At 45.2% G+C, this 25201-nt stretch overlaps 2 non-coding genes and 3 pseudogenes across 2 annotated transcripts; all 5 read right to left on the reverse strand.

Annotated features, from left to right (window-relative positions):
- Nucleotides 1-5023: 5023 nt before the first annotated feature.
- LOC142697815 (U2 spliceosomal RNA) lies at nucleotides 5024-5223 on the reverse strand. Its single transcript, XR_012865561.1, has one exon. It is a non-coding gene; the product is annotated as a U2 spliceosomal RNA (small nuclear RNA).
- A 1350-nt stretch (nucleotides 5224-6573) lies between these two features.
- LOC142697846 (U2 spliceosomal RNA) lies at nucleotides 6574-6684 on the reverse strand (annotated as a pseudogene).
- Nucleotides 6685-7972: 1288 nt separating this feature from the next.
- On the reverse strand, nucleotides 7973-8185 carry LOC142697822 (U2 spliceosomal RNA; annotated as a pseudogene).
- Nucleotides 8186-14482: 6297 nt separating this feature from the next.
- Nucleotides 14483-14675, reverse strand: LOC142697806 (U2 spliceosomal RNA). Its single transcript, XR_012865553.1, has one exon. It is a non-coding gene; the product is annotated as a U2 spliceosomal RNA (small nuclear RNA).
- A 6747-nt stretch (nucleotides 14676-21422) lies between these two features.
- On the reverse strand, nucleotides 21423-21598 carry LOC142697797 (U2 spliceosomal RNA; annotated as a pseudogene).
- Nucleotides 21599-25201: the final 3603 nt, after the last annotated feature.

A 25201-nucleotide genomic window follows, 5' to 3' on the forward strand; every position in this document is an offset into this window, starting at 1 on the left:
CCTCTCAAGTCCTCATTAAACTGTATCCCCAACACTTTTACTGCACCCACTTCATTCCTCACTCCCTCCATACTTACCCTCCTATCCCCAAAGCACTTAAAGACACACTTATCCCAATTCACCTTAAAAGCTGATGCCCCACAAAAAAAATCCAACCATAATTTTGCTCTATTCAACCCAGCCATACAATCACTCATAACCACAACATCATCCATATAACCCAGAATTTTAACGTATTTACCTCCACTCCCGGGGATCAAAAAACCTTTCACCACTTTATCTTTTCTTACCAAACACATCAAACTTTCGATCACACAAATAAACAAAACTGGGGACATAGGACACCCCTGTCTTACCCCAGATCTCACACATACTTTTGAACTTAAATTACCATTCACCAACACTTCACTTGACACATCCCTATACAAACACTTCACACCTTCCAAAAACCTCACTGGGAAGCCCATCCTAACAAGTACAGCAAACATAAACACATGCGACACTCTATCAAACGCCTTTTCGAAATCTAACGCAAGCATCATACACTTCTGTTTCCTACTCATACAGTCCCCAATCAAATCTCTCAGCAAAACCAAATTATCAGACATACTCCTACCTGGCACAGCACATACTTGGTCTTCACCCACAACCTTTCCTACCACCTCACGCATACGATTAGCCAAAATTTTACTAAAACATTTATAATCCACATTCAGCAGTGAAATCGGTCTCCAATTACCCAAACACTTCTTATCCCCTTTCTTATAAATCAAAACAATCACACCCTCTTTCATAGACTCACACAAAACCCCCTTATCCCATATAAACTTACATACTTCCACCAAATCCAACCCTATTATCTCCCAGGCCTTCACATAAAATTCCACAGGAATACCATCTTTACCAGGTGTTTTATTTTTCCCCGCACTCATTATCACTTTCTTTACTTCTTCAGACGTTACATCCTCATTCAACCCCACACAATCCTCCTCTCTAAGAACATTTTCCAAACCATTCAAAACTTCATCCATCAACCCGATATCAATCCACTTTTTGCCATATAGTTCTGAATAAAACGATTCCACCACTTTTAACACATCCATACCCACTATACGCTCCCCCTTCGCATTAACAATTTCATCCATATCATCTTTCTTACCACACATTTTCTTGAAAAAAAACCTTGTGCATTTTTCATTTTTATCTAAGTACTCCACTTTAGACCTAAAAATAATCTCCTTTCCCTTTCTTTCCAAAACTTGCTTTAACTCGTTCCTTGCCTCCTCTAGCAAATCACTCAAATCAATTCCCTTCTCACCCATCTTCCGCAACCATTCTATCCTAATATTCAATTCCTTATACTGGTTACGTTTCCTAGCAGCCTGCTTGTATCCCCATCTCACAAAAAAATTTTTAATCTGCCCTTTCATCCAATCCCACCATTTAAGCACATCCACAAAACTATCTTTTTCTCCCTTCCACACATCATACTTTCGTTTGAACTCATCCATCACTTCAACATCCTCCAATAATCTAGTATTCAACTTCCACACCCCTTTCCCAAAACAAAGTTTACTACTTACCTCCACCCATACCCGTAAACATACATGGTCTGAAAAAGGTACCTCATTCTGAACCATCTTATTACACACTAAACCCTTAGATATGCAAATACGATCAATTCTTGACTCAATACCCCCTCTATCTGATTTATATGTTGGCGGTGGTGGTTTACCCAATGACAATTCGGCTGCATCTATAAAAGAAAAATCAGATATAAGTTGGTTAAGCTTTTTCCCAGTTACATCCAGACCATCCCCATCAAAAGAACAATTAAAGTCTCCCAAAAAAAAGGTAGGAATCCTTCCAGGTAAGAACAAACTTAGCTTTTCCAACAACGCCAGCCTTTTTGCTCTATCTATAGGACAATAAGTATTCACCACCCTAACCCTAACTCCCCTGCAACATACCACTGCAATTACACATCTACCTGTTTCCACCACTGTATAACTCTCCAGATCCATACCCATATTTCCTAATAGGATCCCCACCCCATCATTCTTATTGGAAGTAGATCCTGACCAGACATACTGCCCATATGGCCAATCCCCCTCCCCCAGTGACTCAGATATACCACACTCTTGCAGGCATATGATCTCTGCCCCAAGATTCCTAACATAGTCCAGCACAACAGCACGTCTAGGCTTTGATGTAATTTGCCTGACATTCAAGGATAAGACATTAAGTGTAATTTTGGGGTCCATATTTTGATCTTTTTCCGTAGATATCCACCAATACCCCACTGTTTAATCAGCCTACACCTCCTGGTGGCTGACAACCGGACACAAAGATAGCTTTGTCCACGTCTTCTCCTAAAAAAGGAAAGTCCTCAGGAAAATGAGAAATGGGGTAGACTCCCCTATCCGGGCTCACTCCATCTTCACTCAGAGGAGACAACATGGTGCGAAGTCTCTTAGAAGATGAACCTCCTTCCTCCTCCTCAGAAGGCCTCACAAGTGCAGTTGAAAAGTCCCCTTGACCACCTTCACCTTGTTGTTCCACCAGAATTCCTTCCCAGGAAAAGACAGGCGATTTGGATATAGAACCATCCACTTCCCCATCACCTCTCAACCCAGTCAGGTCATCAGAGGGGTGAGGCAGGTCTTTCTCAACAGGTGCTACCTCCATTTCATCAGCCAGCGTATTTCCAGACCGATTTAACTCAAGGAGAGTCCCATCAGACACCAGGGCAGGCACAGACTCCTCAGTTCCCTGGGCAGCTGGGCCCTGAATCACATTAGACCTCATACTGCCAGGTTCACCTGCAACTACTTCCGCCAGAGTCCTAACCCTTCTGTTTTTAGCACGCTCTGGACAGTCTTTAAAGGCATGACCCACAATGCTGCACATGTTACACACAATTGGGTTTTTGCAATCCTTGGCCAGGTGACCGTCCTGATTACATTTGTTACATGTAACACCTTCTTGCGTACAATCTTCGTGAACATGGCCATACCTTTTACATTTCCTGCAAAACACAGGAGGCTGGGGAAAAAATAAGTAGCCTTTGTCCCGGCCGATGGCAAAATTCCTAGGAGGGTATTTCACACCCAGAGGCCCTGAAGGATCCTCCTCAAATCTCACAAAAAATTTATGCTTCCCTGTCCAGAGGGACTCGGCATTTAACACCTGGTGAGAATAGCTGACGTAAGAGCAGTACTTCTTTAAGAAGGAAGTAATATCATCCACCATCACATAAGGATTGTACATCAAAACAACCAGTGGAACATCGTTGTTATATAAAACGGTGAAGATAAGTCCATCCAACCCAGGGTTTTGCAAGTTAGCATTAATCGCGGCATACAAGTTGTAACAAGCATTCAAACTTTTAAGAACCAAAGTGAAGCGATTACCTCTGGGATCTTGAAGACAAAGGATGTCGTTCCTACTCACGTTGAGGGTCTTGAAAATGACTTCATTCACCAGGTGTTTCAATGAAAAAAGGTCCTTCTTGTTCAAGGGTACGTCAATGCCAAATCCATTCTTGATCCGGGTTTCCCCGATCCCAGCGTATCGAAGCCTAGCTCCCATGATCGCTCGACAGTTGATCACCCAGCCTACCCCCTTATAGCAGCAGTTGGCTTAAGCCACCGAAGTGGCGATGCCAAAAGGCCAAGGGCATGACATGCTGACCTCCTCTTGACACGGGATCGTGCCAAAAGGCCGAGAAGCGATAACCCGAGCGGCCCTTGCCTTGCCCGAGCCTGTCCCATACTGCTGTTCACCCCTTGCAGCGATTGATTCAGCCTACTCCTAGGCAATTCCATGGGGCCCTGCAGGCTCACACACATTTACAGCTACTAAGCGGGAGGGAGGTGAATAAAGGCCGGAGAGGAAGCTACACAGGATTTGCTTCTTTTGCTTGCACCACAATGCAGTGCTGAAAGAGGAGGAATCTACATAAAAACGCCTTCCTGGCAACGCCCAAATGCCCTCCTGCCATGCAGATAAACACTGGCAGCGGCAGCAAGTGCATGCCCACAGCCACCCCTTGTTCCTTCACACCTTGTATCAGCTTTAATCCAGTCCAGTGCTGCCTGCTGAGCAGCACTGACCAACACTGCCTGGGCCCAGGCTTTTATCTATCTCTGAGGCCCCATTATGATGTCAGAAAGCTGGCTCTGGAATCCTGAGGGCTCCACTATGACACGTGCAAAGTTCCGTCTGAACTTTATATAAGACGGTGAGGCTCAGTCAGTCACTCAGTGTTGCCTGAGAGGGCAACACTGCAACAGCCGGCCGCCAGGCTGTCTTTTTTTTGCACATTTATTTGCCTCCAGGAGGCCACAAGAGGGAGACAAGGGACTGCAAAATGGAAAATAAGCATCCACCAACTTTACAGACAACTTCTCCTTGCTCCTACAACCTCCATCCTTGCACAGTTTGTTATTCTTCCAGGTAACAAAGTAACAAATCCAAATTGCTGCTCTCTTTGTAGGCAAGCAAGGGTTTGTTGCAACTGCAATTCTTACTTCTTCTTGAAATGTAGGGACGACAGTACATTCCATCACATCCATCTAGTGTACACAGGTAGGTCCATTGTGGCGGGTAGGCGGCTGGCTGCTTTAATGGCTGTTTGCTGTTCCCCTACTCCACTCCACTCCACTATTTGACTGTGGTGCTGCATCAATCAGTGGCTGGCTCAGGTGCAGCTCTTTAACTTACCTAGGAGGGAGGGCGGAGAGAAGACAAGGAAGGTGAATGAGCTGTTCCAATGTGAAATGCCGGAAACACAGAAACACAGAAGACACACACACACACACACACACACACAACAAGAGGTGGCAATGTATTCATTAATTGCATTTAATAAATGAGCTCATTATCACACATGACTGTACAAATGCATTGTCCAACAGGTGTTGAAATAATGGGATTAAAAGGGGAGATCCCATCAGAAAGACAAAAACAATAGCAAACACAAATAGCACTTTTGGAATCTGATTTTAGTCAACACATAAGGGAAGGGTGCACCGGTCCTGGAAATACTGCAATACCAGGTCAATGCGTGGAGTGGACAGAGCAAGCTCTATTTCCATCTCCCTGTTCTAAAAATCCATTTAATATATGGTCCCCAGATAGGGGACGTATCAGATATTAAACTGATAAGAACAGATTTTTTTTTTTTTTTTTAATTCATTCAGATCACGTCTTAAAAATCATAAAATTCAAAATAAAAAAGACTTAGATCATCACAATGAAAACTGAAAACGTACAATTAATTTTTGTTTTCCTCTTTCCTTTTTTTTCCTTAAGAAATCAAAAAAACATTCCTTTTTTAACAGCAATAGTTCCTAACATATCCACTAGATGTTCCTGCAAATCATTACCATCCCACTCACAGTTTACAATGCACGTTAACCATGTTGGCACACCATACCTTTCAAGAAACCCTGGTAAATTTTCTCTTACACAGAGCCGCACCCTCCTCCGCATTTTTTCAAAATTAATTTTACTACGTAACTGCTCTACTTCTTCCAATAACCTGTCTCTTTCTGCTCTTTCCTCTTCTGAAATGACACTTTTTTTCTTTCTCTCTGCTTTTTTCCTTTTTTTCTCATCACTTTGCCCACTTCCTTCCAATTTATGAAGCTTGCCTTCTTCCAAACTAACTTCCGCTTCCTTTCTTTTGACTATCTTCTTATTTTCCTCTTGTACCTCACGTTTGCTTTTCTTTGGGCACGATTTGAATATGTGCCCCTCCTCTCCACACATATTACATACTTTCCCTTTCTGACATTCATTATACTTATGTCCCTCTTGCAGACATTTTGTACACATTACTTTCTCACAGGCTTCTCTCTCATGACCATACTCTTTACAATTCAAACAAAACATATCCATTCCAAGAAAAAATAAATTTCCACACGCACTTCCAATCTTGAACCGCGCTGGAGGAAACAATAGGTTTCTAGATTCACCAATTCTCACAAATTTACAAAGAAATTTCCACTTCCCAGTCCAAAATCCAAAAGGGTTAAACACTTTCCCCTTTCCCACCACCTCCTCACAAAACTTATTGAGAAATAACTTAATGTCCTCTTCATCCACGTAAGGCGAAAACATTTTTACAACCACCAACTTTTTGTTTGGCACAAAATGTGGTGTTACCTTCACACCCACAAGTCTTGGGTCCCTTTTACCTTCCTTCAAGCGTTCTAAAAAGACAGCATAAATTTCTTCTGTGGCGAAGGTAACGTCAAAGCACCCTCTCCTCGGATAGTCCATCACCGCCAAAATGCATGATCTCTCCAGCTGAAAGAAATCCAACAAAAGAACCTTTGTGATGAACTCCAGATCCTTCCTTTGTCGCTCAGATTCCTCCACGAAAAACCGGACAGCATTCCTGGTACGCATATATTCGGGAATTTCCTCCATCCTGCTCCAAACGAATTCCAGCAATCTCCAAAGAATACCTTCAGTACCGAAGTACCAGGCAGGTGATCGCTCCCCGTTGCCCTGGACTAATCCTCCTCCCCAATAGCAGCAGAGGGGTGAAGTCTCTCCTAAGAGAAACGATCCCCCCAGGCCAAGGAAAAGGGTACCAGGGCACCTCCTGACCAAGAAACAAGGCAATACCCTAAAGTACTACACTTGATCTTAGCCAAAAGGCCGAGAAGCGATAACCCGAGCGGCCCTTGCCTTGCCCGAGCCTGTCCCATACTGCTGTTCACCCCTTGCAGCGATTGATTCAGCCTACTCCTAGGCAATTCCATGGGGCCCTGCAGGCTCACACACATTTACAGCTACTAAGCGGGAGGGAGGTGAATAAAGGCCGGAGAGGAAGCTACACAGGATTTGCTTCTTTTGCTTGCACCACAATGCAGTGCTGAAAGAGGAGGAATCTACATAAAAACGCCTTCCTGGCAACGCCCAAATGCCCTCCTGCCATGCAGATAAACACTGGCAGCGGCAGCAAGTGCATGCCCACAGCCACCCCTTGTTCCTTCACACCTTGTATCAGCTTTAATCCAGTCCAGTGCTGCCTGCTGAGCAGCACTGACCAACACTGCCTGGGCCCAGGCTTTTATCTATCTCTGAGGCCCCATTATGATGTCAGAAAGCTGGCTCTGGAATCCTGAGGGCTCCACTATGACACGTGCAAAGTTCCGTCTGAACTTTATATAAGACGGTGAGGCTCAGTCAGTCACTCAGTGTTGCCTGAGAGGGCAACACTGCAACAGCCGGCCGCCAGGCTGTCTTTTTTTTGCACATTTATTTGCCTCCAGGAGGCCACAAGAGGGAGACAAGGGACTGCAAAATGGAAAATAAGCATCCACCAACTTTACAGACAACTTCTCCTTGCTCCTACAACCTCCATCCTTGCACAGTTTGTTATTCTTCCAGGTAACAAAGTAACAAATCCAAATTGCTGCTCTCTTTGTAGGCAAGCAAGGGTTTGTTGCAACTGCAATTCTTACTTCTTCTTGAAATGTAGGGACGACAGTACATTCCATCACATCCATCTAGTGTACACAGGTAGGTCCATTGTGGCGGGTAGGCGGCTGGCTGCTTTAATGGCTGTTTGCTGTTCCCCTACTCCACTCCACTCCACTATTTGACTGTGGTGCTGCATCAATCAGTGGCTGGCTCAGGTGCAGCTCTTTAACTTACCTAGGAGGGAGGGCGGAGAGAAGACAAGGAAGGTGAATGAGCTGTTCCAATGTGAAATGCCGGAAACACAGAAACACAGAAGACACACACACACACACACACACACACAACAAGAGGTGGCAATGTATTCATTAATTGCATTTAATAAATGAGCTCATTATCACACATGACTGTACAAATGCATTGTCCAACAGGTGTTGAAATAATGGGATTAAAAGGGGAGATCCCATCAGAAAGACAAAAACAATAGCAAACACAAATAGCACTTTTGGAATCTGATTTTAGTCAACACATAAGGGAAGGGTGCACCGGTCCTGGAAATACTGCAATACCAGGTCAATGCGTGGAGTGGACAGAGCAAGCTCTATTTCCATCTCCCTGTTCTAAAAATCCATTTAATATATGGTCCCCAGATAGGGGACGTATCAGATATTAAACTGATAAGAACAGATTTTTTTTTTTTTTTTTTTTTTTTTATTAAACCATTCAGGTTTTTTTGAATAAAACCGAGAACTGTAGTTGTTCAAACCACCTCTCTATTTTTCAAAAAATCTCATCACTCTGGTTCATTATTTTATTTTTCCATCAAATACAAGATAAGTCAAAACAAAATTCCTCAAACTAAATACCTCCATTTTAACATTCGCCATATCCCTTCCGCATCCATACCTTTTCCTAGATCCCATTTATAATAAAAATACAATTTAGCCAATACCATACTAACCACATCCTCCATCTCAAATACTTCTCTTTTATACACATTCAAATTCCTCGTATTCCACAATACTTCTTTCACACAAGTCAAAAAAATCCACAACACTCTATCCTTTTCACTACCCAAACTACACAAACCAAACAAGACAATTTCATACGTCAAACTCTTCAAACCAGTCAATTCTTCGCACAACCCACTCAACTTTTTCCAAACATCCTTTGCATGCTTACACGACCAAAACACATGACTCACATCCTCATTATCCCCACAACCTTCTCTCGGACACCTTTCAGATGCAACCAAACCTCTTCTTTTCTGCACACTCCTTACAGGCAACACTCCATGTACCGACATCCATAACAAATCTTTCTGCTTATTTGACACATCATACGTAACAATCTTCTTCCACACAGACTTAGACTCCATCGAATTCAAACCATTTACAGAACACATCACATTATTCATACACATACTTCTCACAACATTCTTTTCGCTCAAAAATCTCTCCATTCTTACATCCTCTAGCTGGAACTTTTTAATAAATTTTTCAACATACAAATACCACCCTGTGCACTGAAAAGCAATTGGTTTACATAAATTACGTTTTTCCCACCTTAGACGCTGAATCACCGTTCCAGCTAGATACTTCGACATTCTGGAAGCCTTGGATTCTTTAAATAAAAGCTCTACAAAAAACCGTACACAATTAATTCCAATGAAGATCTCCAAATTTGGGAAATCAAGGCCTCCATTTCGTCTGCTTTTCATTAGAATTTCTCTCTTTGCCTTCTCAATCCCGCTCCCCCATAAAAAAAGGAACAAAACTCTATTCACTTTTTTTAACATATCAACAGCAGGAGGAAAAACCAGAGCAACATATAAAATCATAGGTAGAATAATACTTTTGACAATTAAAACCTTCCCCGAAAAAGAAAGATCCCTCATTCTCCACATTTCCAACTTTCTCACAATCCTACCACCTAACTCATCCCAACTTTCTCTCCCTTTCAACTCATCATCAAACACAATACCCAAAATTTTCACACCATCCACCTGTTCCATATCAGAATCACTCACTCGCTCATTACTGAAAAAAAATTTAAATTTGCTCTTACCCCAATTTATTTTAAAAGCAGACGCAATACAAAACATGTTTACAATCAACTTCACTCTGGACATATCATACACAGAATCACACAATACACAAATATCATCCATATATCCCAAAGCTTTCACACGTTTTCCATCACACCCGGGCACCACCAAACCTTTCACAACCTTATCATTTCTAATCATTTGCAACAATGGTTCAATCGCACAAATAAATAGGATGGGAGACAACGGACAACCCTGTCGCACACCAGACATAATACTAAATGATTCGGAAAAAAACCCATTCACCTGCACACAACTCTTTGCATTCGCGTATAAATTCTTCAACAAACTCACAAACTGAACCGGAAAACCCATTCTCTCTAACACTTTAAACAAAAACACATGCGCCACACGATCAAACGCTTTCTCAAAATCTAACGCACACACAATCACCTTCTTATTCCGACCCTTACAATCCTCAAGCATATCCCGCACCAACGCCATATTCTCATGCAATTTCCTTTTTGGTACCGCACATACCTGATCCTCATCAATCACACACCCAATCACATTTCTCATACGATTCGCAATCAGCTTGGCAAAAATTTTATAATCCGTATTCAGCAAAGTAATTGGTCGCCAGTTTTCTAAACGCCTCTTATCTCCTTTTTTATGCAACAGAACTACCATACCCTTCTTCATCACATCACACATATTCGTCCCAGAAAACAACACTCTCATAACATCTATAACATCCTTCCCAATTATGTCCCAATATTTCCCATAGAACTCAGCTGGTATTCCATCGATCCCTGGAGACTTATTTTTAGCCATACTTCCCACCACATCCTTTATTTCACCATCCATAATCTCACCAAGCAAAGACTCACATTCACTTTCAGGAACAAAATTACACACAATATCCAGAAACTCCTCATCATCACCCAAATCACACTTCTTCACATCATACAGTTGTTTATAAAAATCAGACACCACATCAATCACATCCTTACCAAACACCTCTTTATCATCCTTATCCAGTAACACATTCATTCCACTTTTTCCACCACACATTTTTTTAAAGAAAAATCTAGTACATTTCTCGTGATTATCTCTAACCTCCACCTTAGACCTAAATATTATTTCTTTCCCTTTTTCTCGGAACCACTCCTTAATATCTTTTTTTGTTTTTTCCAAATCGTGTCTTACATCCATACCCAAATTTTTACATTGTTGAAGGAACGTCATCCGCATGTTAAAGCGTAAATATTGCAATCTTTTCCTTCTCGCTCTTCTATATCCTATCTGTCTAAAAAACCCACCAATCTTTTTTTTCACCCATACCCACCATTCACACACATTAGAGAAAGAACTTTTCTTTCTAGCCCAAAAACCATATTTTTTCCCAAACCTAGTTTTTACCCTTTCATCACACAGAAAACTGACATTCATCTTCCATACCCCTCTACCATAAAAGAAATTATTTATAACAAAAACCCCCAACAAACACTCGTGATCTGAAAACCACACTCTCTCCTGCGCATAATCTACACATTTCATTGCAGAGGTAGAAAAAAAGAAAAAATCCAGACGAGAATCCGTTCTTCCGTCACCGGCATGATAGGTAAATGGACCTGGTTTCCTGGTGACAGCGTCCTGCAAAGCAAAGTCCTGCAAAATTTTATTCCACAAAACTCCAGTGACATCCACATTAGACTCTGTGGACCCAGCTCGGGCCTGCTTCTCCAGGATACAGTTAATGTCACCAACAATAATGACAGGAACTTTACCGTGTAGAAAAAATTTTAAACTATCAAAAAGTGCCAACCTATCAGTTTTCACAGCATGGCCATAGATATTGATTAGCCTAAACTGCCACCCCTTATAGGCTAGTAACACGCAGACACATCTTCCTTCCTGTATAATTTGAGTCTGTTTGATGACAAACTCATTATTTTTGAAGAGGATACCAATTCCATCATTCCTATTTGTGGAAGAAAAAGACCAAATTGCTTCCCCAAACTTCCATTCTTCTTTCCTAGGCATTTTTGATAAACCACATTCTTGTACGCAAACAATGTCACTGCCCTTAGAGGCCAAAAAGTCCAGGACTGCAGCACGCTTGTGAGCAGAGGAGAACACCCGTACATTTTGTGAGACAATTTTTAATCTCAAAGACATGCGGGCATAGTATGGTTAGTGCAATGGAAAGCCATGAAGAACCAGAACATATCACGTCCCAGGGAAATACATCGCTCTTTCCAGATTCGCCACATTGACTTCACTGAGGAAACCTTCCCCAGGAGAGCTGGGTACTTCTGAGGCCACCTCAGATGACTTAGGGCTAGAACTAGAGTCACTGTCCAACAATGAGAAAGGATTTGCATGAGCCGAATCTTCCAACAAGCCTATCTTCAGTCTCTTCACCGCTTTTCCAGACTTCCCCCTTTTTGAGACAACTTTATGGAAGATTTCCGCACTAGTGGCACTAGGCATCCTGGCCTCCTTCTCGTCCTCCTCCGATATTGACCACTCCACTTTAGCTGAGTCTTCCATTTTTGACTCTGGGCTAGAAAAAGACAAAATTTGCATACTTGCACCATCATCAGGGGAAGCACACCCAATAGGTGGCGCTGTGTCTTCACCTTCCATAGGTATAACCCCAGGTGCTTCATCAACACTTTGCTCTGCAGGAGGGACCACACCCAACTCCATGCTGTTAGTATGTGAGGTTAGAACCTCTCCTAATACAGCTTTCCCTGGGTCCTGACAAGCAGACACAGAAACACTGCCAGCAGGCTCTGAAATTTCCTCAGAAGAGGCAGCAAGGGAACTTGTTGTTCTCACCTGTCTGCCCCATGTTCTTCTCTCTTATCCTAAGAAAGGAAACACCTTTGGACATTTCCTACAGGTATGGCCAGGCAAACCACAAATATCACACCTGGATGGGGAAATACATGCACTAGCCTCATGTCCGGTTTCCTTGCAATTTCTGCAAACCTTGCCTTTACATGCATCTTTGGTATGCCCGTAGGAAAAACATGATCTGCAAAAGCATGGCATATCTTGGTAATACAGATACCCCTTATTACCACCAATTGAAAAATTAGCAGGAGGATTCATCACTCCTCCAATACAGCTGGAGTCAGGTTTCAGCCTGACCCAGTACTTGATATCACCATTGAAAACTCCCCATAGATTCTTCTGCTCCACACCACCTCTAACATGGGTACAGTAGTGAGCTAAAAAGGCCCTGACCAGCCTTCTATCCAGAAATGGGTTATACATGTGGATGGTAATACATTTCTCCACTGCTGAAAAAAGAGGTTGCACTTCAATAGATGTTAAAGCCTCATGCATGTGTTTCTCCTTGAGCAACTGAAAAACATTTAGACAGTAGGCGGCCTCAAAAAAGGATACATCATACGTAGCAATATTGCTGAAAGCTTGGATACAGAATACCTCTACCAACTTAACTCCAGCCAGGTCCAGAAGGATGTTCTCAATGATGTGCCCAGTATCCACTTCGTCTCTCCTCTGCTCATTTACCACAAAACGAATAGTATTCCGCACTGCTGCCATCTTGATATGGAATGCCCAACGGCACGGTGATCGCTCCCAAAAACGTCGGAGAGGACTCCACGAAAGACCGAACCCCCGGCCCAGACCAGGCAATAAACCTGATCTGAGCCAAAAGGCCGAGAAGCGATAACCCGAGCGGCCCTTGCCTTGCCCGAGCCTGTCCCATACTGCTGTTCACCCCTTGCAGCGATTGATTCAGCCTACTCCTAGGCAATTCCATGGGGCCCTGCAGGCTCACACACATTTACAGCTACTAAGCGGGAGGGAGGTGAATAAAGGCCGGAGAGGAAGCTACACAGGATTTGCTTCTTTTGCTTGCACCACAATGCAGTGCTGAAAGAGGAGGAATCTACATAAAAACGCCTTCCTGGCAACGCCCAAATGCCCTCCTGCCATGCAGATAAACACTGGCAGCGGCAGCAAGTGCATGCCCACAGCCACCCCTTGTTCCTTCACACCTTGTATCAGCTTTAATCCAGTCCAGTGCTGCCTGCTGAGCAGCACTGACCAACACTGCCTGGGCCCAGGCTTTTATCTATCTCTGAGGCCCCATTATGATGTCAGAAAGCTGGCTCTGGAATCCTGAGGGCTCCACTATGACACGTGCAAAGTTCCGTCTGAACTTTATATAAGACGGTGAGGCTCAGTCAGTCACTCAGTGTTGCCTGAGAGGGCAACACTGCAACAGCCGGCCGCCAGGCTGTCTTTTTTTTGCACATTTATTTGCCTCCAGGAGGCCACAAGAGGGAGACAAGGGACTGCAAAATGGAAAATAAGCATCCACCAACTTTACAGACAACTTCTCCTTGCTCCTACAACCTCCATCCTTGCACAGTTTGTTATTCTTCCAGGTAACAAAGTAACAAATCCAAATTGCTGCTCTCTTTGTAGGCAAGCAAGGGTTTGTTGCAACTGCAATTCTTACTTCTTCTTGAAATGTAGGGACGACAGTACATTCCATCACATCCATCTAGTGTACACAGGTAGGTCCATTGTGGCGGGTAGGCGGCTGGCTGCTTTAATGGCTGTTTGCTGTTCCCCTACTCCACTCCACTCCACTATTTGACTGTGGTGCTGCATCAATCAGTGGCTGGCTCAGGTGCAGCTCTTTAACTTACCTAGGAGGGAGGGCGGAGAGAAGACAAGGAAGGTGAATGAGCTGTTCCAATGTGAAATGCCGGAAACACAGAAACACAGAAGACACACACACACACACACACACACACAACAAGAGGTGGCAATGTATTCATTAATTGCATTTAATAAATGAGCTCATTATCACACATGACTGTACAAATGCATTGTCCAACAGGTGTTGAAATAATGGGATTAAAAGGGGAGATCCCATCAGAAAGACAAAAACAATAGCAAACACAAATAGCACTTTTGGAATCTGATTTTAGTCAACACATAAGGGAAGGGTGCACCGGTCCTGGAAATACTGCAATACCAGGTCAATGCGTGGAGTGGACAGAGCAAGCTCTATTTCCATCTCCCTGTTCTAAAAATCCATTTAATATATGGTCCCCAGATAGGGGACGTATCAGATATTAAACTGATAAGAACAGATTTTTTTTTTTTTTTTTTTTTTTTTTAATACAAAAGTAATAATAATAAGACCATTAATACAGATGTTATAATAAAAGTACAGAACAATAGCAGGATAAAATTTATACAGGGCATAAAAGACATAAAAGAATAAAACCATTTTTATTTACAATGTTATGGTATTCCACATTTGCAAACACCACATGGATGTTGCTTCTTTTACCCCTAGCTGCTTTTTGTCCCTAAGATAATAAATATACATTTCACTTAGGGCATATTTCACACAATTTTTAACGTCAATAAAATCATGTTTAAAAAGCAGAATGTTCCTAACCTTCCAGATGGCATTCTTAAAACAGTTTAAAATGATCCAACAGACCATTTGCTGTTTAAAACTTGGGCAGTTAAAAAGACCATAAAACACGTATTCAAATTTAAGATCTTTAAGACCGCAGGCCCATTTCAGCAATGGGCCTACCTTCCTCCAAACCTCCTGTGCATATGGGCAGTTCCAAAACAGGTGCATTACCGTCTCGTCGTCACCACACCTGTCTCTCGGGCACTTGGCTCTCGCCACCAGTCCTCGCCTATGCTGGAATTCACGAGTAGGGAGGCACCGGTGAACGATTGCCCAGGCAAGGTCCTTGTGCACATTTGCCATAAATTTCCCGAAAACGTTCCGCCACACCACCTTGGACCTTGCCTGTGAGAAATTTGAAACTGCCAGTGTATCCTCCTGCCGCCTACAGGAGAGTGACACTTTTTTCTGGTCCCCCAATATGTCAGGCTCCAATTCTTGGAGACCTAGGAGCCTGACAGTTTTTTCGAGCACCGCATATTGTTTTGGGGGACACAGAAGCACAGGAGAATTCAAAGGGACACGAAACCATCGTTTAAAAATCATGCCCGTAGCGTACTTTAAAAAGTAGCTAAAAATACCATCAGAATTATACATTTTAAAACAGAAGCAAAAGTATTTAATGTAAAAGAAGTTAAAAAGGTTAGGAACATCTCTCCCGCCATTGTCCTTACATCTGTACATAAAATCACGTTTTAGTTTTTCCATTTTGGAACCCCATAAAAACATAAAACAGATCCTGGTCACTTTTTTAATATATAAAATTGTTGGAGGGAAAACCATAGCTACATAAAGCATTATGGGTAATAAAACAGATTTAATTATTAAAACTTTTCCCTCCATGGTGAGATTTCTCAAATTCCACATTAAAACCTTTTTTTCCATTTTGGCAATTACTGAATCCCAATTGGGTCTCCCATCGTTTTCTTGATTAAAAACAATTCCTAAAATTTTTATCTGATCCTGCTGCATGTTAACTCCTGGTGTCACAGAGGAATCCCATACACCAGTATAAAAACAGTCACACTTATCAACGTTTAATTTAAAACCAGAGGCTTCACAAAAAAAGCCGGTGTTCCTCAATGCCCGTCTCATAGAAGCGGCGTCTGGGCATAGGACGGTGGCGTCATCCATATAGCCTAGGATTTTTACCTGGTTCCCCCTTCCTCCAGGTATGGGCACGCCTCTGATGACTTTATCATCTCTTATTAGGGTGAACAGAGGTTCTATGGCACAAATAAAAAGGAGCGGAGACAACGGGCACCCCTGTTTCACCCCTGATAAAAGAGGAACACCTTTAGTTAAAAATCCGTTGATAGAAATTTGGCTAAAACAGGATCGATATAAAAGCTTAATACGTGTTAAAATAATTTCAGGAACAGCCATCTTTTTAAGAACCATAAAAAGATATTCATGGGAGACCCGGTCAAAAGCCTTCTCGAAATCTAAGGATAAAATAGCAAGGCTTTGACCCCTTTCTTTAAAATACCAAATGATGTCACGTAAAATATTCAGGGACTCAGTAATTGACCTCCCAGGTACCCCACATACCTGGTTTGGATGGATTAATTTATGAATAAAAGGTTTAAAACGGATTGTTATTAGTTTAGCTAAAATTTTACAATCAACGTTTAAAAGAGTAATAGGGCGCCAGTTTTTTAACTGGTCCCTCTCACCTTTTTTAAAAATTAAGGACACAATCCCCCTCCTCCAGGAAGGGGGCAGCTCTTCAGTAATAAAAACTTCCTTATACAATAAAAACATGTCATTCTTTAAAATTTCCCAAAAAGCATGATAAAATTCGATGGGCAGACCATCTTCCCCAGGAGCTTTCCCATTAGAAAAACTTTTAAAAGCAAATAAAAGTTCCTCCAAGGTAATATTACGGGATAAAACTTCCTGGTCTAAAATATCTAGCTTGGCATCAAGGGAATTAAGAACATGTTCTAAAAAGGAAGGATCAATATTTTTCTTGTTAAAAAGAGATTGGTAGAAATTAAAAGCAGAATTTAAAATGCCGACCATAGTGGTTTCTCCTTCAAGGTTTAAAATGACATCTCGTTTATCCATTACCTTTTTGAAGAAGAACCGGGAACACTTCTCGCCATCCTCGAGGTGCTTTACATGTGAATTAAAAATTATTTGTTTCCCTTTCTCTTCTATGGCATGTTTTATTTCAGCTTTAAGATTTAAGATATCATCATCAACATCCATACCAATCTCCTTCAATTTAAAAAGTACATGTAAACGTTTATTAAGAACATAAAACCATTGTTTTTTCTCTTTTGCTTTCTTCTTACCTGCTCGAATAAAAAAAGCTCTGATTTTGGGTTTAATGCCCTCCCACCAGTGTAGCATAGGCTGACTGGGCGCTCTATGGGACTGCCAACACTGGTAGGTCCGCACAAACTCCTCTTTAATGATGGGGTCCTCCAGGAGTGTGGTGTTTAGTCTCCAGGGACCCCTACAAGCTTTTTGCTCTCCCTCTAGCTCCAGGTGCACTGAAAGGAGCTTGTGATCAGATAAAATATTTGTTAAAAGCAAACATTTTTTGGGAATAAAACTATTAGAAGTGAAAATAAAATCAATTCTGGAGCTCACTCTTCCATTGGACCAGGTGGGGCCTGGGTCCGCAGGCAAGAGTTCCCTCCAGCAATCTTTCAATTTAAAATCACCAATAAAATTCTTGAGCAGGTAAGAAGTACGGTCAATTTTTCGATTAAAATCCCCACCCTGCCGGTGTTCTCCATCTCGCACACAGTTAAAATCACCACCCACCAGCAGGGGGGTAGACCCAACACAAAACAATGGTAAAATCTCTAATAGTTCTGCCCTCTCCTGTTTGGTAGGAGGGGCATAAACGTTTAAAACACGAATTAAAATTCCATTAAAAAGCAAATGTATTAAAATAGCTCTGCCGGGCATGATTTCAGTCACTGTTTGGATGGAGATAAAACGACCTCGGCAGAGCAATCCAACCCCCGCAGAGCGACAGTCATTTCCACCAGACCAGACTGAGGGGCCTAGTTTCCAGTCCATCTTTAAATCTTGATATTCCAAGTCATTAGGGATTCCACATTCTTGAAGCAGGCAAAGGTCAAAGTCCACAGTCTCTAAAAATGAAAATAAAGCAGTCCTGCGGACAGGGCTCTTTAGGGACCTCACATTTAGTGAGGCGACTTTGATAGGAACCAACATAGTCTTAGTTGAGGTCAGGGTCCGAACCAGAAGAGTCGTATTCGGAGATCAGCTGCGAGTCTGGACCCCCTTTTTGAGGGGTCAATAAATCTTGGATGTTGGTAGGGTCAGAGCCAGATACGTGGGCGGCTCCAACCCCCACACTGCTCTCATCCGAACTCCGATAGGCAGCTTTCCTCCGAACTCCGGACTCCTCTTCCTCTCGCTGTCTCTTTGCAGAATGGCTCCTATCCATCTCCTCGAAGTCGCTCTCACCCATCTCTGGCCCCTGGCTGAAGATATCGCTGATGTCCTTCCTGGGCAGCTGCACAGGGGCCTGTGAGGTCCCATCACTCTTGGCAACCTTTGCCTGCTTACGGGGAGCCTTCATCGCAAGCCCCTCCACAACCGCAGTGGAGGAACTTTGCTCCGACCCCCCCGTTGACCGGAAATGGTCAAAACGAGGCTCCAATCCAGCATATTTTAGGGTTTTCTTAATGGAGCCCTCGTCTGACACAGAGTGTCTCCGCTCCATGCCCACACTCTTGGGACAGGCGTCAGGTCCTACTGCAGAACCTACGGAGCCACGACGCCTGTCGCTAACCACTGCCTCAACAGGGTCCACTGCAGGCGGAGCAGAGGACCTGTTTGCAGAGGTGCCGGTCAACTTATGTCCAGCAGAGTCAGAATTCCTCCTGCTCTGCCTGGACCCGGTGGAATCCCTATGGCCGTCCCTCGAGGCTGACATCGGTGGGCCCCCCGATGGAGCTGTGAAGGACTTTGGCCTGGACCCCTCAGTCGTCAATGCTCGTTTTGGGGCATTACCAGCGGCGTCTGCACATGTTGCAAACTGCCGCTCTGGCCCTGGTCTGGGTGGCCCAGATTTCGCTCTGCGGGGGCAGTCTTTAAAAGCATGCCCAGTCATGCCGCACAGATTGCACAACACCTCGGAACTGCATTTTGCCGCCACGTGTCCAACCTGGCCACACCTATTACACTGCACCACATGGGGCCGGTCACAATGTTCTCTGGTGTGGCCATATCTCAAGCAGTTCCGGCAGGCTATTGGCATCTGGGGGTAAAATAAGAATCCTCGATTCTTCCCAATGGCAAAGTTCTGGGGTGGGTGATGTAAGCCTCCAATGCCATTGGGATCCTGGCGGAACTTCACCCAATATTTCCTTTTGCCATTCCAGAAGCTCTGGGTGTTCAAGATTTTGTGTGAGAAGCGGACCTCCCTGCAGTAACGACTGAGGAAGGTTTCAATGTCACACTCTGAGACAAATGGACTGAACATGCACATCACGAGCGGGACTTCTTCCTCCCCGTAGAGGAATAAAAAGTTCAGTCCATTTAGCCGCTCCTCACTCTGGTCCGCATCAGATAGTCTCTTGTGCATATTCTCGCAGCATGCCGCGGCCGTAAAGGAGATGGTGTACCGACCGCGGCTTTCCTGGTCATTGAGACACAGGATGTCCGCCCGCTTGAGCCCCAGGAAGTCCAGCAGAATCACCTCCACAATGAAGCGAAGGTTCTTCCGCTGACGATGGCCTTCTTCCACCTCAATGCGGACGGACTGGCGCAACCGGGTGTCCCCGGATGCGAAACCAAATGTAAATGGCATTTTCAGTGCCTGGGGGCTAAGCCTGTCCCTTATAGCAGCAAGGGCTCAGATTCCACAATTAAGTGGAACCCTCCCCCAAGGCCAAGGATTAGGGTACCCCAGACACCTACGAAGCCCGATAAACGCCCTCGGAACGCTCTTAGGAAAACGCCTCAAGGTCGGTTGACCTTTTGGGTAAGGCGCGATCGCAACTCGTTGTCCGGGGGCTAAGCCCACTCCCCAAATAGCAGCAAGGGGGTGAAGTCTCTCTGTGAAAAGAGACGATCCCCCAAGGCCAAGGAGCAGGGTACCCCGGACACCTCCCAACAAAACCAGATGCAGAAATACTACACCTGATCTTGCCAAAAGGCCGAGAAGCGATAACCCGAGCGGCCCTTGCCTTGCCCGAGCCTGTCCCATACTGCTGTTCACCCCTTGCAGCGATTGATTCAGCCTACTCCTAGGCAATTCCATGGGGCCCTGCAGGCTCACACACATTTACAGCTACTAAGCGGGAGGGAGGTGAATAAAGGCCGGAGAGGAAGCTACACAGGATTTGCTTCTTTTGCTTGCACCACAATGCAGTGCTGAAAGAGGAGGAATCTACATAAAAACGCCTTCCTGGCAACGCCCAAATGCCCTCCTGCCATGCAGATAAACACTGGCAGCGGCAGCAAGTGCATGCCCACAGCCACCCCTTGTTCCTTCACACCTTGTATCAGCTTTAATCCAGTCCAGTGCTGCCTGCTGAGCAGCACTGACCAACACTGCCTGGGCCCAGGCTTTTATCTATCTCTGAGGCCCCATTATGATGTCAGAAAGCTGGCTCTGGAATCCTGAGGGCTCCACTATGACACGTGCAAAGTTCCGTCTGAACTTTATATAAGACGGTGAGGCTCAGTCAGTCACTCAGTGTTGCCTGAGAGGGCAACACTGCAACAGCCGGCCGCCAGGCTGTCTTTTTTTTGCACATTTATTTGCCTCCAGGAGGCCACAAGAGGGAGACAAGGGACTGCAAAATGGAAAATAAGCATCCACCAACTTTACAGACAACTTCTCCTTGCTCCTACAACCTCCATCCTTGCACAGTTTGTTATTCTTCCAGGTAACAAAGTAACAAATCCAAATTGCTGCTCTCTTTGTAGGCAAGCAAGGGTTTGTTGCAACTGCAATTCTTACTTCTTCTTGAAATGTAGGGACGACAGTACATTCCATCACATCCATCTAGTGTACACAGGTAGGTCCATTGTGGCGGGTAGGCGGCTGGCTGCTTTAATGGCTGTTTGCTGTTCCCCTACTCCACTCCACTCCACTATTTGACTGTGGTGCTGCATCAATCAGTGGCTGGCTCAGGTGCAGCTCTTTAACTTACCTAGGAGGGAGGGCGGAGAGAAGACAAGGAAGGTGAATGAGCTGTTCCAATGTGAAATGCCGGAAACACAGAAACACAGAAGACACACACACACACACACACACACACAACAAGAGGTGGCAATGTATTCATTAATTGCATTTAATAAATGAGCTCATTATCACACATGACTGTACAAATGCATTGTCCAACAGGTGTTGAAATAATGGGATTAAAAGGGGAGATCCCATCAGAAAGACAAAAACAATAGCAAACACAAATAGCACTTTTGGAATCTGATTTTAGTCAACACATAAGGGAAGGGTGCACCGGTCCTGGAAATACTGCAATACCAGGTCAATGCGTGGAGTGGACAGAGCAAGCTCTATTTCCATCTCCCTGTTCTAAAAATCCATTTAATATATGGTCCCCAGATAGGGGACGTATCAGATATTAAACTGATAAGAACAGATTTTTTTGATTGAAAAATGCTTTATTGACAATCAATCGTCATCATACAAACATTACTGCGACGCAGCGCGAGCCATGAAGCAGCAAATAATAAATAATAACAGTCGTCAAACATAACATGACAGTATAATACACAGTACAGGCTAGCCTATGCTATACATTACACCACATGCTACACTAACATTCTTGCATTCACTAAAGCCAAACAACAAAGCATTACAGACAAGTGATGGGATAGGGGAGTGGGTAGGAGGGGATAGGGAAGGGGGAAATCACAGGCCCGAAGCTTTATTGAAAGACAACACACAAGAAGGGAGAGTGGGGGGAAGGGGAGTATCAGTCCTCTTCCTCATCGACGTCCGGGCTGTCCCAGGTGGAATAGTCTCTGAGCAGGCTGTGGATCAGCCTGCGGCAGTCCTGGACGGACACACTCTCTCTCCGCAAAATCAGACGATTCCTGGCGAACCATATAGCGTCCTTAAAACAGTTCATAAGGCGCCAGGCTTCCTGGATTGCTCCATCCGTGGTATTCCCAGGAAATAGTCCATAAAGTACCGAGCGGTACGACAGTCCGTTCCTGGGAACTGAGTCCTTGAGTTCGTGTTCCAAGGCTTTCAACAGACCCTGTGCAAAGGGGCACTGCCAGAAAATGTGCAAAGATGTTTCCTCCGTGAAGGGGCACCTGGGGCAGTACCGGGTCTTGCACAGGTTGCGGGCATGCATGAATGACCTAAGAGGCAGTCCTCCCTGGATGGCCATCCATGAAATGTCCTTGTGCCCGTTGGTCAACCTGCCAGATGACACGTTAGTCCAAACAGTCTCCAACGTGTCGGCATGAAGCCCTGGAACAAACTCCAGTGAGTCCTTTGCTCTGATGTGCTTGTGGATCGTCTTAGGTTTCCACAAGTCGGGCTTAAGACCCTCCAGTTGATGCTCCCTCACAAACCGGACGACATCTCCGTAGAACCAGGGAGCGTGCCAGTTGTAAGGGAAGGAGCTGTCCCACTTATCCCAGCCAAAACCTCGCCAGAGGGGAAGGAGGAAGTAGCGGGACATGGCCTTGCCCGCAGAGCCGTTTGCTGTCCTCAGAGTCCTACGAACACAGTCACATACAAAAGCGATCCGCAGCAGAGTGGGAATGTCGGGTATACCCTTCCCACCTTTGCGGGGCTCCTTGTACATAACAGTCCGCTTTACTCTGTCCATTTTCGAGCCCCAGATGAAGCGAAACACAGTCCTGGTAATGGCCCTCGAGACCGTTGCAAGAGGGGGCCATGCCTGTGCAGTGTATTGTAGCACAGGCAAGACTTCGTTACGCAGGACCATTGCTTTGCCCTCAATAGTGAGTTGTCTGAGGCTCCACAGTCCGATCCTTTGGTTGACTTTGGCCAAGCGTTCTTCCCACGACTTTAGGGCTGCACCTTCCTTACCGAACCAGACTCCCAGAATTTTGATGAAGTCCGGCTTGATAGTAAACGGGAAGGAGGCAGGAGAAGGCAGGTACCACTTTCCGAAGAGCATGGCTTCCGACTTCCCGCAGTTGACTTTTGCCCCTGAAGCGCGTCCGAACTCCTCACAGGTCTGGACGAGTGCAGTCACCGAACTCTGGTCAGCGCAGAAGACGGTCACGTCGTCCATGTACAGCGAGCATTTGACCTCGAAGTGTCCTGGACCTGGTGCGGTGATCCCTCTGATCTCTCCATTCTGCCGGATGGCCTCTGCGAAGAGCTCTATAACACAAACAAAAAGGAGAGGTGAAAGAGGACAGCCTTGTCTAACCCCCGACGATACAGGAAAGGGGTCAGTCTTCCAGCCGTTCACCAGCACCGAGCTGTAAATGTCGCAATACATCAGGTTAACATACAAACAGAACAACCTGCCAAGCCGCAGCCTACGCAGAGCCTTACCCATGAATTCGTGAGAGACCCGGTCAAAAGCCTTCTCCTGATCCAGACTGACCAGGGCCGCGTGTGTACGGCGGCTTTGCATGTAATGCACCGTGTCCCTCACCAGGGCAAGACTGTCGGCCACCCTACGGCCAGGAATGCCGCAGGTTTGGTCCGATCCGATGATCTGTCCGATGACAACCTTCAGTCTGTTGGTCAATACTTTGGCGAGGATCTTGTAGTCCACGTTCAGGAGAGAGATGGGACGCCAGTTTTTCAGGTCACATCTCTCCCCCTTCCGCTTATACAAGATCGTGATCATGCCTTCTCTCAAGGACGGTGGCATTCTACCCTCCACCACCATCTCCTCATAGAGCTCCAGCAGGTCCGGACAGATCAAGTCCCCCAGCGCTACATAGAGCTCTGCTGGGAGACCATCACTGCCCGGGGTCCTGCCGGGTCTGAAGGATTTAGCGGCAGAGAGCAGTTCCTCCACCGTCAGGGGTACGTCCATAGCCTCCGTACCTGCAGGATCAAGATGATTAGTGATACCTGACAGGAATTTATCGGCGGCTTCGGGGTCAGTGGTTTTCCGGGAGTAGAGGCTTCGGTAGTAGTCTGTGACGACTCCCATCACCTCCTTCTTCCCAGAATGCATGTTTCCGGTCTCATCTCGGAGTTCCTTCAGGGGCGTGTGGCCGGCATGGAGTTTCCTGAAAAAGAACGAGTTACATTTCTCACCCTTCTCCAGGTTCTCCACCTTGGAACGAAAGATAATTCGCTTGGATTCCTCCTCAAAGTGCCTTTTCAGGCCCTTTTTGGCTTCCTCCAGCTCCTTCCTGACGTCCCAGCCGCATTGAAGGAGGTCTTGCAGGGATCGCAGCTGACGCTGCATCTCTCTGAAGTCTCTCTTCCTCTCACACGCCTGTTGACGACTTTTTGCCTGAAAGAAACAACGAAATTCAACTTTAACATATTCCCACCAGTCACAGGTTTTGTCAAAGAAAACTTTATCATTCCTCCAAACAATATAGGCGTCTCTAAGTTCCGCCAGTACCTCCTCTCTTTCCAGCAGGGCACAATTCAGCTTCCAGGAGCCAGGGCCGGGAGGAAAACCGTGGCCGATGGCACCCTGGAAGAGAATGGCCCTGTGGTCAGAGAAGAAGCAGGGGATCATGGAGTGCCCATGCTGCTTGACTGCCCGGGAGGTGAACACAAAGTCAATCCGAGAACGAAGTGAGCCATCGGGTCGGCTCCATGAATAGTTCACAGAGCCGATCCCCATGGAGCCCACAACGTCCTGCAAGGATGCTTCGGTTACCATCTCGATAAGCAGTTTGGAACTGACATCCAGCTTGATTGAAGTGCCGGAACTTCGTCCATCCTCTTCGATCGGGCAGTTGAAGTCCCCGGCCATCACCACTGCCCTAGTGGTGGCGAGCTGGGTCCGCAGGGTCTGGAATAGTTCCAGGCGCTCAGCCTTCATAGGGGGAGCGTACACGTTGATGAGCCTAATCGGCTCTCCCGCCCAGGAACCGTCTACGACCAACAAGCGGCCGCAGACGAGCTCCTGGACAGAGTCAACAGTAAATACGCTTCCCCTAATCAGGATGGCAACCCCTGCAGACTTACAGTCGCCCCCACCAGACCAGTAGGACGGGCCATGGGTCCACTGCCTGGCCAGGTGATGATATGACCTGGAAGAGGGGAGAGTACATTCCTGCAGCATAAATATATCACT

The sequence above is a fragment of the Rhinoderma darwinii genome (genome assembly GCF_050947455.1).
Source record: "Rhinoderma darwinii isolate aRhiDar2 chromosome 5 unlocalized genomic scaffold, aRhiDar2.hap1 SUPER_5_unloc_9, whole genome shotgun sequence".
Lineage (NCBI taxonomy): Eukaryota > Metazoa > Chordata > Amphibia > Anura > Rhinodermatidae > Rhinoderma > Rhinoderma darwinii.